Source organism: Stenella coeruleoalba, assembly GCF_951394435.1.
Source record: "Stenella coeruleoalba genome assembly, chromosome: 9".
Classification (NCBI taxonomy): domain Eukaryota; kingdom Metazoa; phylum Chordata; class Mammalia; order Artiodactyla; family Delphinidae; genus Stenella; species Stenella coeruleoalba.
The window spans coordinates 35923383-35937775 of record NC_137155.1 but is presented as its reverse complement, the minus strand read 5'-3'; positions in this window follow the sequence as shown (position 1 = coordinate 35937775).

Here is a 14393-nt window from a genome sequence, read left to right as displayed (position 1 = left end):
CACCACCAGGGAAGCCCCATTAATAAGTATTTTACAAATGTAATTTGAAGCTCAATTTTATCTTAAAGTACGCTTATATAGTAAGTTAAATGTATACCTTGTTTTCCTTTTCAATTTCTTATTTTTAAATGTCTCACTGCTTACTCTCTTTTATAAAACTTCCCTTGAAGCTTTCAATTCTTCAAATTACATGTCATGGTTAATATTTAGATTTATTAAGATTGTAGGAAAATGCAGAAAATTTAAGGATAGAAAACTTAGTTATTTTGAGAAATGGACTTGGGACTAATTTGAAGTAACAATGCAGAACAAAAAAATCATCTATAAACACTTGTTTACATCGATCTGTTCATTTTAACAATTTATTTCTTAATGCTTTCCATTTCTAATGCATTCCCTTTTTCTTTATTGTAATTTCTCCTTCTCTTTCACATTGGGCACCAATTCATTGTCACCTCCTTTATTTTCCTCCACACTGAAAACCCACTCCCAAAGTACTTTCACTCAACACTTACACAAAAGAGGGTTTTTTTTCCACTCCAATTCTTTAGAAGAAAAGCTAATTATATGCCTTTTTTTTAAGAATACAAGTTTTCAAACTATATCAAGAAGCATGCTGTTAACAAAGTTTATAAGGATTCTCAGCATGATTTTTTTCTTTTTAACACTCTGCTTTATCATCCCCTCCTTTCACAAATCTTTTATAGAAAGATTTCAGAGCATAATTTATGAAAAAACTTAGGGAGAAATCTGTAGTAGAGTGTACCTACAAATACTTAAGTTTTATCAGAAAAGTAGGAATGTAAATATCCCATAAATGGCAACATATCTGATGATGAGATGATTGGTGGAATAATAAAGAGTAAATTACCAAGCACAATTTATACTCAGTATATATATACCTGAGATGTAGAACAATTGATACACCTTTAGTCCTTGATCTCAACAGAGCACATAGGTGATTTCTAAGATCAAGGACTAAAAGATCATGAATTGTTCCACCTTCTAGGTGAATGCATATTGAATATCAACTGTGGAAAGATACAGTATTTCACCTTGAGTATTTTATAATCTAGAGGGAGAATTACAGGTACAAATTTAACAGTTTGTATTTTAATGTAAATGTTAATATAAGGCAAAATACGATCAATGTCATAACTTAAGTGTAGAGGGTTTGAGGAATTCAAAAGAAGGAGAAAGATTTTATCTGATACGGTAACCTGGTTGAGTTTTAAATAAGAGGGGGCATTTGGGATGGACTTGAAGGACTTAAAAGAATTTCACAAGAGAGAACAGAATGAGCAAAGCTAGAGGTGGAAAAGGGTAGTGAATATTTAAGAGACTTAAAGTAATGCTGTGTAGATTTGGGGTGGATTAGGAGTGAACAGTAAGTTAAAATTTTAGCTAGATTTCCATTTTCAGAAATTACTAAAAGTCAGATCAACGCTTTATCTAATTCACTAGACAGCAAGGAACCATTGAAGACTTTTGAGTTGATTGTTTTAGCAGAGATATTTAAGGCCAGCTAGATGAAATATTAACAACACAATTGGAAATTACGAGGTCACTGCAGTTGTCTCTCTAGGTCTGGATTTCAAACCTTAGTGTGTATGAAAATAGTCTGCAGAGCTCTAAGCCAGTGATTGGACCCAACCCCTGAGACTATGATTCACTTCCTAAGCTGTGGGGCTCAGGAATCTTTCGTTTTAACAAGTCCCCCAGATGGCTCTATGCACATTAAAGTCTGAGTATCTTAGCGATAGGTGAGAACATAACCTGGAGTGTGGCAGGAGAAATGCCTAATTGGGTACAGACGAGACACATGTGGCACCCTGGCTGCAAAACCTGAATTTTTATAGATGACTCAGTTTCAGTTCTGAGGCTCGCTTAACTGAAGCATCAAAAACAATGAACATTTCTTAAGTCATACAGTGCTAATTCTCAGAATTGCTTCCTGAAGGTGACTAAAACTGAACGCTGCCTTAACACACATGGTTTGTGGTTGGATCTGACAAGTTGGGACTGAATCGAGAGACTTAGAGTGTCATCTACTTATTCTCCTAACTTCTTAAAAGCATGGTGGAGCTACTGAGAGAGATTGCAGGGAAAATGGGGAGATGAGATTGAGCTCCTTCCGGTCAGAGGTAAAATAAATGAGTGAGTGAGTGAGTGAATGAAGAGGAAACATGGTTAACTTTTGATGAAAGTTTACAAGACAGAGGTTCAAACAGCATGAGAAAAAAATGTCAACAGTATCCTAATAACAGATTTTTGAAGATTACAAAAGAGATTCAGGAAGTCTCTCTGACTTTCTACCACAACTGGGAACGAAGTAAGCCAGAAGCAAAAACGTCTTAGTCAGTCTTGTAGGGCCTTTACTTCCTATTCCCAGAAACCCTTGTGCTGGAGTTTACTACTCAGTAACGTTTAATAGCAGACAAGATATTTCAGATGAGGCCATGCCCGGTGGAAGATCTGTTTGAGTATCTCTTCGAGGCAACATATATTTCTGGTACTAGATTCTCCTCCTTATCCTTGGAAAATTCACCAAAGGGTAACATGAAGCTCAAAAGAGAACCTCAAGGAAAAGATTGGTGCTACAGAGCAAACATTATTTGCTCTGAAGAAATACAGTTGTGAATCAACTCTGCAGGAACAGTATTTATAATACTCCTCTACATATCAGCGCTCAAGACTTTCTGTTAAGGTTATGTCTGACTGAACAGTGTTTTAAGTTCTGGGAAACAACTCTTTTCTAGATCACTTACCAGAGTATAATTTGAAATGATTAACATGATTATTAAAATTATAATTATTATAATAATCATGGAGCATTTTTATAGCAGTGGGAATACTTTTAGTTTAATAGTTACTGAAGTAATCTCTCTGTCAGGACAAGAAACCAACAATAAAGAACACAGCATTTCTTTAAATTGATATTTCATAGTATTATTTCTAATATGTTTGACTCGAGCTCTGTCACTTGGAAGATAAATCTCATGAGTTGGACTATCTGGTGTTTCAGCTTCCGAAATATTATGTACAGTGTAGTGTTTTAAATTGAAAAATTCAGATAAGAATCTAGCAGGTGTTTGATTTATTGGCAAAGTCATATAATTCCCTTTTTTGGTCACTGCGGAATATTAACATTAGTCTTGGATGACTGGAAGTAGATCCTATTTATTTTAGTTGACTTGTACTAGGATTATATAAAGGATAGTGTTCTGCTGCAGAAGAGATTTGCCTATTCTAACAGAGAACAAAGGCATTTCTAGCCACAAGGTAACTTAGTATATACCATTTCATCATACATGGTAAACACTTTGTAATGAAAACAGTGAAGCAACTGACACAAAGTAGCTATTGTGTGAGGGCTCCTGAGTCATGTTTATGTCATACTAAATATAGTTACTAATTTCAATCATAACCATATGGCATTTTAGAGATCCTAGTATCTAACTCCAATATATAGAAACACATACTTGATCAGAAATAAAAATTTAAATCCCACGTTAACAGGCCCTGTCAAGTTTACCTTCTGTAATAATTAGATAGCAGAGCAGAAATCACATATATTATGGCCTTCCTTAGGATATTAGGTGACTTCTAAAACAATTGATTATTATAATGGCATATGATGAATAATCACTAATTCCATTAAGAGTAATTTTGATGCAAACTACTTCATACTGAGCTAATTTTTCCTTCCAGGTGAGTTTCAGTATTGATAGTATATTCTTAGACTATTAAAAGTTATAATTAGGGACTTCCCTGGTGGCGAAGTGGTTAAGAAACCGCTTGCCAATGCAGGGGACACGGGTTCGAGCCCTGTTCTAGGAAGATCCCACATGCCACAGAGCAACTAAGCCTGTGCACCACAACTACTGAGCCTGAGCTCTAGAGCTCGCGAGCCACAATTACTGAGCCCATGTGCCACAACTACTGAAGCCCGTGCGCCTAGAGCCCGTGCTCCGCAACAAGAGAAGCCACCACAATGAGAAGCCCACGCACCACAATGAAGAGTAGACCCCGCTCGCCGCAACTAGAGAAAGCCGGCGTGCAGGAAAAATAAATAAATTAATTAATTTTAAAAAAGTTATAATTAAAGATACAGTCTCTCTAGAAAACAAATAAGTATCAATGATTTTTTTGAGATAACCATGCTTATTATCCAAGCATATCCTAAACCATTGTGTGTATTCAATAAAAATTTAACAGGAATAGAATAGAGTATATTTATTTGAGTATTTAGACATGTACTCAGGATTCACTTGAATTTTGGAAGACAGAGAAAATGAATATAAGCATAAAAATGATTAAATACATACAGCATGTGATTCGAAGCTCCAGTCCTGTAACTAAATCTAGAAAGACCCCTCCCTCCTACCACCAGGAAAAAAAAAAAAATAGTTGTGCAGAGGGAACAGAGATAATATTAAAACAAGAAATCTCCAACCCTCTTTAAACATTGAATTTTTATTGAGTATAAACTTATATTTCACTTTAGGTGTTTGTTTTGCTCGGAATTTTCTAACTTCGGTTGAGATTTTTTTTGTCACTTACTGGTTTGGAAATACTTTTGACTTTCATATTCTGAAAAGACAATATTTAAAGTGAATGCCTTGAAGGACTATGAGAAAGGTTAAATTTACAGCACTTTCCATCTAAAACAAGACAAATTGGGAATTCAGAGAGAAAGATAATTCTTTAAGCTACTTCTGAGTGGAATGTTCATACTAATTTTATGGGTCTTTATCGAAATACTGCATTTGAACCTAAGCAAAATAATAGTGTGTTAAGAGAAAAGTCATTGGTGGTTTAAAACATGCATGGAGACTTTTAGCTTACGTTGATGCTTGCTTATGAAATATCAAAATATTAAATTTTATGGGAGGGAATTTATTTTTAAAAGCTACTAGCCTTTGAGCACATATTCATATGGATTTACCAGTATGTTTTATGGAATTTATACATTAATTTCATCATTTATTTCTACACTTATTAAGTACTTAATATATGTTAAATCTAGGATATTCAAAGTGAATTTTTGTTCTTTGGCCTAATGGAAATAAGTACAGTGTCTCCTTGTACCTAAGTGCTTCGTAAAGTTACCAGTAAACAACATTCCTTCCATTTTTACTTTCAGCCTCATGTCTCCTAATGCTCAGAAGTGATTCCAGACTGTGAACAAGGCTAAAAGATACTAGGATGCACTCACAATTGAGATATTGTTATTGGGTCAAATTCTGTGCCTGACACACCCTTCCCTTGGGAGGAAATCCCTTTGGGGCACCTGGATGAGACAGTTAAATTGATTTCTAGCAGGCTGTCCTACCAGAGTGCACCACATGTGTAGACAAGCTGACACTGGGCATAGCTTAGGCTCCAGTGGAGATTCCCTTTTAAGGTTAAATGGGGTTCAGGTTGGGAAGTATCTCCTTTTTTAATACAAGGAGTGGCTTGGATTTTCTCTTGGAGGGAATGAGTCATTGTTTCTTAGAAGGTTAAATAGACCATGGATGGGTGCTTGGTCAATGAACCAATAGCCTGAAAATGTTTTATGGGAATGTAGCTTTAACCATTTGCCTGTCAGGGAAATTTAAAGTTGTCTAAGCATTGACTTAGTTCAAAGCTTAGTTCAAAGCTACAATTCACAATTGTTATCAGTTACTCACTTTTTTGTTTTTAATAGCAATGAACATCATTTGGATGTATGACAATGTTTCCTAAGAGTTGCAAAGAAGTCCCATACCACACTGTGACTGATGGGTAATGGGGAAATTTTCCCTCTGCACTACCATCCTCAGGAATTTCTTCCAGCTTCATTATGAGACATTAATATGTTATTGTAGTCATTTTGCAACCTCTCTACTTCTGGACAAATAAGATATGCAGCTTTATCTTGGTACGCTGACTTTCTGAGGAAACTTCTTTGGGTGTTCACAAAGTTATTGGAATAAAAATCTGACACCCAAAAACACATTTTTATTTTCATTCAAACAGAATTTTCCACATAAACAAGTTTGATCGCATAACACTAAATATTATAGAGCACACGTAGAAATTTTAGCTGGCCACAGGATGTAAATGGGACATAGAACTTAGTAATTAGGATTTACCATGGAGGTGGCAACAACTTATTTTTATAAAAACAAAATCCGAGCGTTACTCATTTCTCTTTCTCAGAATTCACTCACAGGGTTTGCCTAGATCCTATGAGTCACGCTGCCATCTTCAGCCCTGGGAAATGGGCCTCCCACGTTTGTCTCTCTTTCTCTTCCCCAAACACAATGTGGAAAGACAAAGAAGGGCCTCAGTCAAGAAGCTGCAAAATTGCCTTAAAATTATTGCTTTCATACCCACTCTCTCTTCTGCAAAGAAAGGATGCTTCATGACTTCAAGATAATCATAAGTTAACTAGAGATATCAAAGACCGTTTTTCTACCAGGTTCCTGCAGTGGTTTTTCTGTCTCAAAATCCCATTTCAAGATTGGCTTGAGACCTGGAAACCAAGATACCAGGACAATCAAATTATCTCATGAAACCAGACTACCAATAATTCTATAACTCGCACTGATCTTGGCTACCAAAAGATCTCAGTAGATGATTAAACTTTATGAAGTGGAAGTAACATTTAACTTGTTCTTGACATGGGATCTTAATTGTATGAATTACGAGTATATTTCTTCTGAAATTTTCACTTTATAATTGGCACCCATTTTTCCCCCATCCGTATTGCCCTAAAACTGAGATGCTTAGTTAAAAGTGTCTTCTTTTTATTTCTTATTTCGTTTTCATCTGTCTATGCTTCACAGTCAAACTTGGTTTTAGCCGAACAATGATGAGGGCGAGGGAAGGGAATAAATATAGCAAAAGCAAGGGAAAATAATCTGTTTCTTTAGCCATACTCCAGTAATCCAGCCCTCCATCACCTTTTTGTCACCCATCCCCCCTCAACCTCGGCATTTCAGGGACAGCTGTGAACCATGTAAATTTGATAGAAGGCTAGTCCATCCTTTAAGGCGGTTATTCTCAAGGGGGCAGTATTACCCCTAATGGGCTGGGGAGAGCATTGATTCTCTGGGAGGCAAAATCTTAGATAATAAAATGGCTTGTAGCTCTCCAAATGATTTGCATGCTATATATCTGTACATAGACATGTATACAGCGCATTTCAGGTATTAAAATTTCATAGGGGGTTACAATTAGGAAGAAGAAGTCTAAAGACTCCATAGGGCAGACAATAATAATAAAAAGGTTGAGAAACACTGCTATTCTCTTCTAAAATCACTTACTCATGGGACTTCCGTGGCGGTCCAGTGGTTAAGACCCTGCGCTTCCACTGCAGGGGGCACAGGTTTGATGATCCCTCATTGGGGAACTAAGATCCTTCGTGCCGCACAGTGCAGCCAGAAATTTTAAAAAATAAATTAAAAAATTAAACCCTAATAAAATAAAATGACTTATGTAAAAACAGTCCCTTCCCCAGTTCCCGCACGCTCTGGCATTGTTAAATCCAAACCTAAACCAGAAGGAAATATTTTAGCCTTCTCCCAGTTTTCCTAATACTGTGTTTCTGTATCATTTTAATATCAGTTACTGAGATTTGGTGCTTTTTCTGTACCTAAGTGCATATTTTTAGTAGCACTTTGCTCTTTGCTAAGTAATTAGGAAAGAATGTATCTTAATGTTTGTTAAACATCCTGTTGACTCAACCAAATTCTTCTTTGTCATTAGGGTTATGTCAGTCTTTTGTCCTAAAGCTTTTTTCTTTATTTCTGAAACATCTTTGGCTATGAAATCAGGATTGCCTTGAAGAATTAGTTCACAGGTGACAATTTCTTTTTTGTTCAATCATAATATTTTTTCACAGTACCTAGGGTATTTTCCACTTATTTTGAGTATGATGTATGAAAATATGTTTTGTTATATATTAATGTGCCTGTGGATCGGCTAAGTTGAATAGCACAGCCTTCCTCAAATATTCAATTTCAAGTGCCTATTGCAAGTAGACTAAATATTTAACAAGTTGTATACTATATGAATTTAGTGATCATTTGCATTCTTATAGTTTTTCATTCAGATTTTTCTTTTTATTGAACCAAATTGGCATGTTCGTAGTTCCTTGCAGACTCCTTTTTGAAGAAAAAATACATATAGTTTAGAAAGCGCAATTACTATTTCCAACAAGGGGGAAACACAAATATCAAGTAAGTAGAAGTAATTCCATCGAAATAGCATAGCCTTAGAAATAATTAAATGCTGATAACTCCCAGCTGTGTTTTTCTAATTCAGACCTCTCTCCCAAACTCTAGACCATGAGGTAGCAAACTATGGCCCTCAGGCCAAATGTAACTACAGCCTGTTTGTGTAAATTTTTATTGGAACACAGCCACGCCCACTCTTTTGCATATTGTCTGTGGCTGCCCAATGGCAGAGTGGTTGTGACATAACATCTGGCCCACAAAGTCTGATAAAATACTTACTCTCTGGTTTGCTGATCCCTGCTCTAGACTTATACACCTGACTCCCTCTTCATATCCTCACTTATGTCCAAAAGACATATCAAACTGACATATAAGTCAAAAGACATATCCAACTGAAAATGTTCAAAACCAACTTTCATCTTTCCTCTGAAACCTGCTCCAACCAGAGTCTAACCCATCCAGTTAATGGCAACTCTATCTTTCCGGTTGTTCAGACTTAAAGTTTTGGAGTCATTTCTCTCACTCCACTTTGAATCAATCAGATCATCCCAAAAGACCTATTTGCAACATGTATTTAGAATTCAGTTTCTTCTCCAGCACCACCCCTGCTAACGCTGTGGCCTGAACCAGCGCCGTGTTTCAATGATGCTACTGCTATTGCTGCCTGGGCTGCCTTCTTTTGACTATGGCCTTTACAATCCCTTTGTCTTCTTTCAGCACACATCTAGAGTAATCTTGATGAAGTAGAAATTACTCTATGGCCCTTCTCTAAACTTTATGGTGGCTCCCAAGTTTCCTTAAAGTAACAGCCATAGTGCTTGTAATGACTCACTCCTGCTTCACGCCTTCACATGAGCTGTGTTTTCTGCCTATAACTTTTATCACTTTGATATCCACATGCCTCACTCCTTCACCTTTTGAAATACTTTTTAATTTACAGTTATAAATTTCTATCCCTCCACCACCTCTCAAGGGTCCTGATATTCCTTATCTTGCTCTATTTTTCCCATAGCACTTACTACCTTTAATATACAGAATTTAGTTTTTTTGTCTGTTTTCAGCTTCCACTCTTAGACTATAAGCTCAGTAGGGAAGGTTTGGGGAGACATTTCATTTACCTATTTATCCTGAGCACATTAAAAGAGTAAGTGGCCCATAACAGATCCAAGTAAATGTTTGATGAATCACAAATTATTGAAAATTAATATCTTAAAATATTCAATAAAAAGTACAACAATAACATTTTTATCTGATAAGTCTTCTTTAAGACATTTGTATGTGTGAATTTGTATGTATGTATGTTCTTTTGGGTAATTTCCCATGTCGCACTAATACTGCAATTATTGTAAATGTCTTCAAACTGTGATTGTACTTTCTTATGTAAGACCACTTCATCTCAGTGTCTCTGAGATCACTGCTTTTTCAGCTTTTCTTCCAAACACTCAATCCCGTATTTCCATGTCACATCATTTGTTTTGAGAGTTGTTGTTGCTCTATGACCATCTCTAAGTCATTTTATTCCCCCAAGTCCATTTCTTCTACCTTCAGAATTTAATTAATAGAATTTCTATTTGATTAATAGAATCCTCCTACATTTTGATTCTATCCACATTTATGATGATATTTCCCTCATTAAAATTTCATGACTTAACCTAAGTTCTTTAGAAACCAGAGCCTAAGGCAAGGATCAAAAATCTTTATTGAGGAAGTACAAGTTTAAGGTCAATGATATGGTGGAAAAATGGTAGTAAAACAAGGAGAGATGTAAAGCAATGAAATATAATGGGTTATCTCACTAACCACCCATTTCAACCAGTTGTAGAAAAAATAGTGGGGTACTCAGTAGGGTGTGTTCTGGCATGCAGGAAGTTTTTCAGTGACTGCAAGGCCATAACTGAAAATATTGACCAAAGAGACAAAGAAAGGGAAAAGTATCTGCCTAGCACCTTTTGACTCCCACTTCCCCTTATTCAGAGTTTCCCCATAGCAAGTTGATGTTCCTCACTTTTATGTTGCTTTGTCTGGCTATGCAGAAAGCAGTCAGTGTGGCATTGTATTGAAACCCAGAAATGACTTGACACAGATGAGCTCAGCATGTGGGAAATGAGGACAGTTTAAGCACGATGTTTTAAAATCTGACTCAAGCCTCCTCTGAGAACTAGACAAGGGCACCAGCAATGTCACTGGTGGTCTGCAAGGAGGGTGAATTCTTTAGAATTAGGCCACTGAATCTGAGAAGGGATACCAAACCACCAATTCCAGTTATCATCAGCTTTATTCTACTTCTAGCCATCTTCAGAAAAAACACCTTTTGAATCTTGTTTCATTCCTCTAAATTCTCTATCATTGGTCCGAATATTTGCGTTCTCACTTCCAAGCAACATGCTCCTGCCTCTGCCCCTGATCCGTAGCCTTTGGTGCCTCTATGATCTCAGCGTCAGTTCCCCTTTGTTCTTCTTGCTTTATTATCCACAGCTAGTCAATCCAGGGTTGCTTTTTTCTTGGAACTCTAGCCAAGAACTCAGGAACATCTCCAACACTTCTTCGTCTGTCTCTACTTCTGGGTTGCTATTTAACACTGGACAGTGTGACAAAAACATATGAATGAATGTTAAGCAAATTCATATGATTTTAAGCTTAACCATATTTTCACTGCTGTCCTTGAATCCTTTTATTTATCTCAAATGGACTCTCTGTAACATTTTCACCACCAACTATTGAAACATTTATGTTTGTTCAACCTCCAAATTCTAGTTTATCATCTCACTTCTTACAGATTATTAAATTTACTGATTTATTAGTTCAAGAGTATTCAAAATGGGCTCATTCCCATTTGAAAATCTTGTTTCAGTTGATGTTGTTACTGATGCCATGATTTTATTCTGTGTTTCCTCCTCTAGAATCTTGCTTCAGTAAGGAGCCACTCTTATCTTAACTTTGTCCACTTTTCTTTATCCATCTTCTCAAGCTACTAGCTAGTGTCTACTCTATCCTAAAATTGAAGCACACAAGAGGGAAATGAAATAAAGCAATTAGTTATTCTTTCTTTTTTTTTCAGCTGTAACCTAATACAGATTCAATTACATGGTAAAGGCAGTATTTCCAGTGATATAATCTGTTTTTAGAGATACTTAGACAAGATATAGTTTGGGGATAAAAAATGAAGAAGTACAAACTTCTGCTCTTACTGTGTGAATTCTTTCACATGGCTAAACCCAAAGTGTCATATTCAGACTTCAGCAGTAAAAGTGATTTGAATAAGTGTCTAGAAGTTGACTAGGAGCCATAGTTCTGGTAAACAAGCTCACACTCCCTTAGACAAAACTAGGTTAGTCAAGATGCAACCTTAGTAGTATGTAATTGTAATATTCCTTTCCTTACACTTGATTAATTAGCATTCATCTCAATAACTAAACCATATTTCCTGGCTTATAATTATTGCTATAAAAATGATGAAGCACTTCAGGAATGGTGGTTTGAGGAGCTCTGTGGACCCTCTCCCTAGTGAAACAATTATAATTGGTGAAAATCATGAAAAACAACCACTTCAGGTATGTGGAACTTGTTCTAGGACAAACAGGCAGCTAAAGAAGTACTTAGAGGAAAATTTATCTATAAAAGCCTTTATTTAAAATAAAGAAAGATAGAAAAATAACTTTCCACATTAAGAAACTGGAAAAAAAGAGCAAACTATACCCACAGCAAGAAGAAGGAAATTGAAAATAGTAGAGTGGAAATAAATAAAATGGAAAAGAGAAAATCAGTAAAACCAAGAGTTGGTTCTTTGAAAAGATAAATACATTGATAAATCATTACTTGGCCTACAGAAAAAGAGAGAGAAAAATCAAATTACTAAAATCAGGAAGAAAAGGGAGTTCACTACCACCTTACAGATTTTTTTTTTAATTATAAAGAGTACTATGAACAATTGAACATCAACAAATGAGACAACACAGATGAAATGTACAAATTTCTAGAAAGACAAACTACTGAAACTAAACCAAGAAGTAGAAAATCTGACTATACCCTTAAGTAAAGAGATTGATAATTTAAAAGTTGTACCTAATGAAAAGCCGAGGTCTCTAAATGGCTTCACAGGTGAATTCTACCAAACTTTTAAACAAGTAATACCAATCCCCCACAAAGTCTTTCAAAAAGTAGAAGAGGAAGTCATATTTCCCGATTTTGTCTGTGTGGCCAGTGTTAACCTAATACCAAAACCAGACAAGACCTCATGAGAAAAGGAAATAATAGATCAATATTTCCTATAGAGAAGAAAAATCCTCAACAAAGTGTTACCAAACTGAATCCAGCAATATACAAAAAAAACAAGGATTAGACAGCCAGGCCAAGTAGAATTTATTCCAGGAATTTAGCACCAAAAATAAATTCTGAAATATACCTTATTAATAGAATACTGTACAAAAATCACATGATCATCTCAATAGACACAGAAAAAGCATTTGATAAACCAAATACTCTTTCATGATAGAAGCACACAGCAAACTAAGAGAAGGGAACTTCCTTAAATTCATAAAAGGTACTATGAAAAACACAGTTAACATCACACTTGATGGTGAAAACCAGAAAGCTGTCCTCTGAAGATCAGGAATAAGACAAGAATGTGCACTCTCTCCACTTCTGTCAAACTCTGTACTGGATGTTCTATCCAACGCGCTTAGGCAAGAAAAGTAATAAAAGATATCTAGATAGGAAAAGAAAAAACTCTCTTTATGAACAGATGACATGATCTTATATTTAAACAATTCTAAGGAATTAGAAGAATACTCTAAGAAAGAACACAAGTTCAGTAAGGTTGCAAGATATAAGATCAATATACAAAAAATTGGTTGTACTTATGTACACAATAACATTAAGAAAATGAACATTAAGAAAATAATTCAATTTACATCAGCATCCAAAAGAATAATATACCTGAGATTTAAATTTAACAAAAGAAATGCAAGCCTTGTAAAGTGAAAACTGCTACAAAACATTGAAAGAAGTTAAAGAAGATAGATAAATAAATGGAAAGACATTCCATATTCATGAATGGGAAGACTTAATACTGTTAAGATTGCAGTACTCTCTGGCTTAGTTTCCTATGGCTGACGGTACAAATTACCACAAACATCGTGGCTTAAAACTACAGAAATGTGTTCTCTCACAATTTTAGAGGACAGTAACCCAAAATCAAGATGTTGACAGGGTAGCATTCCCTCTGAAGTCTGTAGAGGACAATCCTTCTACACCTCTTCCAGCTTCTGGTGGCTCCAGGAAACTCTTGGCTTGTGGCTGTGTAACTCTCACGTCTGTCTACATCTTCATATGTCCTTCACTTCTGAATGGCTATGTCTTCTTTTCTATGTCTTATAAAGAGTGCTTGTAATTGTATTAAGGGTCCACTTGGATAATCCAGGATGATCTTATCTCAAGACCTTAATTCCATCTGTAAATATTCTTTTCTTCCAAGTAAAATCTCATTCACAGATTCTGGGGCTAGACCACGGACATATTCTTTAGTGATCATCATTCACCTGCTACCCTTTCCTAAATGAATCAATAGATAGAACATAATCCCTATCCAGCTGCCTTCTTTTCTGGAAAATGGACAAGATCATTCTAAATTTCATGTAGAAAACAAGGGACTGTGAATAGCCAAAACAATTTTAAAATAGCAGAATAAAATTGAAATATCCATGCTTCCCAATTTTAAACCTTACAGTGAAACTACAATAATGAAGGCAGTGTGGTACTGGCATAAAGTGAGACATATAGATTAATGGAATAGAATTTAGAGTCTAGAAATAAATCCACACATTTTCAGTTAATTTTTTTCAACAAGGGTGCTGCAAGAGGTCAATGGGGAAATAAAAATCTTTCAACAAATGGGTGAGAATAACTGGATATCCACATATAAAGAATGAAGTTAGACCTCTACCTCACACCATACACACAAATGACTCAAAATGGACTGTGGACCTAAATGTAAGAGCTAAAACTATAAAACTTAAAAAACTTCAGAGTAAATTTTCGTGATTTAGGATCGGGCAATGGTTTTGTAATTATGTCAATAAACGTACAAGTAACAAGAAGATAACTTGGACATCATCAAAATTAAAACTTTTGTGCCCCAGAGGGACACCATTAAGATAACAAGAAGACAACCCACTGAATAAAAGAAAA